General features: G+C 42.4%; 1 pseudogene across 1 annotated transcript; it reads right to left on the bottom strand.

Moving 5' to 3' along the window:
* Window positions 1-3036: 3036 nt before the first annotated feature.
* LOC308102574 (F-box only protein 50-like) lies at window positions 3037-3730 on the bottom strand (annotated as a pseudogene). The gene has a single exon. The product of its transcript is annotated as an F-box only protein 50-like (transcript).
* Between the last annotated feature and the right edge of the window lie 1330 nt (window positions 3731-5060).

Genomic DNA, 5060 nt, shown 5'->3' with positions numbered 1-5060 from the left:
CAAACAAATTCAAAGTTATATGCTATCAATATCACACAAAAGTAGAGAGAAGCTGTGATCTCACCTCACAAACAAATGGACAAGAAATAATCCTTTTGCAAACAACATCCATGTTCTGTTCGTTTGTCAACAATGATCTAAATGGAAAGTTTATTTCAGCAGCTAGAATGTGACAGTTTGACATAGTTTGAGACGTTTTTGCTGCGTAGGCCAGTCCTCGTTTAAGTTCATTGCTTTCACCTGTTGTTCTGCCTGCTGTGCGCAACAGGGCATATCTCCGCCAGGCCAGGTTTACCTACCCAGGCCATGAAATTCATAGGCAGTCATATTAGCCAATTAGAATGAAATCTGCTAAAACTGACTCATATACTGATACAGAACCATATATAGGCTATATATTGTCGCTGTCGGATGGAAACCTTATTATTTTTTTATTATTATTTTAAAACAATTTTAAATAGCCAATCTGCAAGCTATAATTATTAATAATTAAGAAATATTATATTTTAAATAGTGGAAAATCAACTAAAGTCATTATTAGTGCAAGTTCAATCACATTTCATTTGAATGAAAATAACTTTTAGGGAAAATACATAAAATCTCTAATTTGTGTATCTAATGTGATTCATGTGACCCCTACTTCAGTCAGTGAAAACCAGGGCTGAAAGTGACATATATTGAGACCATTATAACTTTGTACAAATATTGGTAATTTGCCAACACATTATTTTCTGAAATAAATGGGTTATATTTCACAGATAGTTATTCTTGTACTACATTCAAATAAAATGATCCTTAACCTTCAAGTTCAATTCTTTCTGTGGACTTTTTTTTTTTTTTTATGGCCTTCCTGCCCTGGCATTTGGCCTTTGTGCCCTAAAAAAATGGCAACACCAAAGGCCAAGTGGCCTTGCCCCTAAAATGACGGAATTCCAGGCCTGGTTACAAGTTAGTTTGTAGATTTGGATTATTATTACAGAACATACATTAACCACTTCAGCCCTACATTTCAGCCATTTGAAAATAGCAGATCTACAAGCACTTTCATTTGCATTCTATGCTGCTCATGCAGTCCTTGTTCTGTGGACTTTGATTTTAAAAAAGGTATAGAAAGAGGCTTGTGTCTTGTCATGTCATTATAGGCTACATTATAGAAGGTATGTGTCTATTTATGAATTGATTAATTTAAGTAAATAAATTGATTCATTAATGTAATTTATAATCCTATCTTATAATTTAAATGTTTGCCCATCTCTGTGTCCCAAAAATAATTTGTGGGCTAATGATAATATTACAAAATCTAGATGTTCAATTTTAGCTTTTTTTTTAAGTAACTAAAAAGTAATATGTAATATGTAACGAAATGTATTACTTTAAAAGGAAGGTAATAAGTAATAATAATATATTACAAAAATAAAGTAACTTGCCCAACACTGCGCTCCACCTCAGCAATCCATCTCCTGTGGCAGCGGGATTCGATCCCAGGAGGTTGGGGGTTGGCAGTCACGCCACCAGACTAGGTGCTGAAATGCGATTTCGGGCTGTAATAGAATGTGATAACGCCCCCACCTCTGGGGGTGGTGTCCTCGTTTTCTCGTTCTTGCATTCAGCCAATCGCAAGGTAGGCAGGGCGGGGCTTCCCAAGTCCTGTGCACTTCAAAATATAGCATCTCCCAGGGGTCTAGCACATTGAAATGGGGATAAGACTCCCGCGTTCTCGGCTGGTACCGACAATAAGCCTCTCCGACCTACTTCCTTACTTAGGAGGAGTACAGTGTTCAGGGAGCAGTTAGGGGTTATACAAGCCTTGCTCAGGGACACTTCAACACATAGTTGAAGTGTTACCAAGATTGCTTTCTTTCATCTTAGAAATATTGCGCAAATTAGAGCCTATCTGTCGATGGACAATGCAAAAACGTTGATCCACGCTTTTGTTTTCTCTCGGCTTGATTACTGCAATGCACTTTACTCTGGCCTGCCAAAGAAAACAACTGACAGATTTCAACTTGTTCAAAATGCGGCAGCCACGAGTTTTAACTAAAACTAAGATGAGAGAACATATTACTCCAGTTCTAGCTTCACTACACTGGCTCCAGGTTGTTTTTGGGATTGATTTTTAAAAAATTATTTTACTAGTTTATAAAGCTCTAAATGGTCTGGCACCTTCCTACCTCTATGGTTGCCTGCCTAGATATGTTCCAAACCGCCCCCTCAGGTCTTCAAGTGCTGACCTGCTCGAGGTGCCTACAATGACATATAAAAAACACGGTTCTGCTTCTACGGACCGACAGTGTGGAATAAACTCCCATTACACCTGGGAGTTTATTCCACATATGTCTACATAAATATTCCTGGCATATGTCTACATAACATGCTATCTAAATTACATTTTAACCTTTGCATAAGCAGTGGTGGAAAGTAACTAAGTACATTTACTTAAGTGCTGTGCTTAAGTACAATTTTGAGGTATTTGTACTTTACAGTACTTTACAGTTTTTCCAATTTCCAATACTTTTACTTCTACTCCACCACTACATGTCGGAGCCAAATATTGTAGTTTTACTCCACTACATTTATTTGAAAACTTTAGTTACTAGTCACTTTGTAGATTTTGATTATTACAAAACAGACATTATCCACTTCAGCCTTATATACATTTCGGCCATTTGAAAATAGCCGATCTACAAGCTCACAGTGAGCTTGTTGATCTGCAATTTTCAAAAGATTTTGAAATGGGACATTCTGCATAATGAGTACTTTCTACTTTTGGTACTTTAAGTACATTTTGATACCAATACTTTTGTACTTTTACTATTTTGGAATTACTTGTAACAGAGTATTTCTACATTGCAGTGTTGATACTTTAACTTAAGTATCAAATGTGAGTACTTTTTCCACCACTGGCCAGGGCAACAAATTAACCTGGCATCTGTCTACATAACATGCTAACATCTAAATTAGATGTTAACCTTTGCAGAAGCCTGCGAGGTCTTCTCTATCCACTCAGCTCTGGCCTGTATAGGACTAGCAGTTGGATCAGGTTGGTTTCACAATGACTGCACTGCCAGTGGCCAGGGTCGGGTAGAGCTCCACCATGAAGCAGCTCTTCAGGCGGTGCAGGAAGTGAACGTACCTCACCCCGGGCCCGTAGCCGGAGAACACGTGACGGACCTCCTTCCAGGCGTGCGAGTAAGTGCTGAGGTCCTCGGCGGGGTCCGAGGCGTACTCCGAGACCACCGTCCGCCCGTCGGCTCCCAGGAGCTTCACCAGAGCCGGTAGATGTTCTCGTGGACCTGGCTCTCCTCGTAGAAGTCCTGGACCAAGATGTCGGGCCGGAACACGTCCAGCATCTCCTCCCAGAGTCCCTCCGCCTTCAGGTCTACCGTCTGCTCCGCGGAGAACCAGCCGTACCGAGGGACGTGACAGACCACAACGGAACGTCACCACCGGAGGAGTCACCCGGGGGGAGGACCTCCGTGCTCGTGGTCCAGCCCGTGAAGTCTCCGTCGGGTTGGAAGCGCGGCGGTCCGTGTCCGGGGGGCACGGCGGCCAGCTCGGGTTCAGGAGGAGGGCGGTCCTTGGTCAGTCCGTGGGGCTCGGGGTTCCTGAGCAGATTGCGTCCCATCGGTTTGGTCCGGTAGACGGACTCCCAGTCCACGGTGTCTGGCAGCGGGACGCCGTGAAGATCCAGCTCCTCCTCACACCTCTTCTTCCAATCAGCAGAGGACATGATGATGATGCTGGAGGTGGAGGTTTCCTGGGAATGCTGTCTCTTAAAGGTTGGTGGTGTGAAGGTAGGAGGATGTAGGAGATGCTCAACTAATGAGGGGTGGTGGGGAAGTGGTCTTGAAAATAAGAATCTGTTTGTATCTGTTAGTTTTGAGGTTAAACGAAAATAAAATGGGAGAGTCCTGGAGGTCTGTGTTGACGAGTCTTGAGAGGAGATCCGTCGGAGATTCTTGAACAATCGATATGTCAAAACATAAATCCTTTAAGTAGTAGAGCCAGTGGATGATGTCGTTGTCTGTTGCTCCACCATGTTCTGTCTGTTTGATTACATCACAGGACATGTCAATGATATCACAATGATGATGTAAATCCTCTCCAAATTTGGGCACCGTTTTGGTTCAATATTTCAAAACATAACAATGGCGAAGCTAGCCTACCGGCTATAGTGTGAACCAGACATTTGGTGCTGATCGGTCCAGCCGTGTGCGACATTAGCTCCGGACAAACAAGATTGTATGAAAACAGCAGATGTGCAAGCTCACAGCGGACAGTGTGCAGTTACAGTCTAACCCTTGAAACACTCTGCTACACCAGTGGGTCTCAAAGTGTGGTCCAGAGACCCTCATGGTTCCTTGAGAGGGTTCCAAATGGCCCCTTACGGGTGTGTAACTCTGAGAGTGTAAAACGGGTCAATTTGGTTCCATTTGTACACTCTCAGAGTTACGGGGGTCCTTGAAAAAAAATAAAAAAAAAAAAATATGAGAACCGCTGTGCTACACTATTAGTTTTAGCTCCTGCTCATTTGATTTAGCTTTTTTGCCTCATCTGTTTAAGGAAATAGGTAGCTGATATATTGCACTTTTACCTTAGCGCTAGGTATACTCTTGGTTGCTTGTTTTTTCAGAAAATGCACTTAAGACTTCTGGTGATTAGTAGTTTTCGTTCCCTACCTATGTTGAATGCACTTATTGTAAGTCGCTTTGGATAAAAGCGTCTGCTAAATGACTGTAATGTAATGTAATGTAATGTAATGTAATGTAATGTAATGAAAGGAACAGAGATAGCCTTCACTGGTATCATTGGTAACACCTGTGAAGGAAGTAAGGAAGAGGCCCAATTTCTTTCCAGTATGCAAGGCCGGATCATCCATAGGCCGTAGGAGGCGAGTGCCCTGGGGCACCAGCCAATGAGGCTTTTTTGACCATTTGAAGCACCCGTAGCATGGCTTCCAGCACTGAATACTCCGTCTGCATATCTAAACCAATCACAGCGACTGGGGGGCGGGATGTTGAGGACAACTGGTTTGGGATTCACTCACACTACCGTCTCAA

This window comes from Gymnoscopelus braueri (genome assembly GCF_963280865.1).
Source record: "Gymnoscopelus braueri genome assembly, chromosome: 16".
NCBI lineage: Eukaryota > Metazoa > Chordata > Actinopteri > Myctophiformes > Myctophidae > Gymnoscopelus > Gymnoscopelus braueri.
The sequence above is the reverse complement of the archived record's forward strand: the minus strand, read 5'-3'. Positions and strand labels throughout refer to the sequence as shown.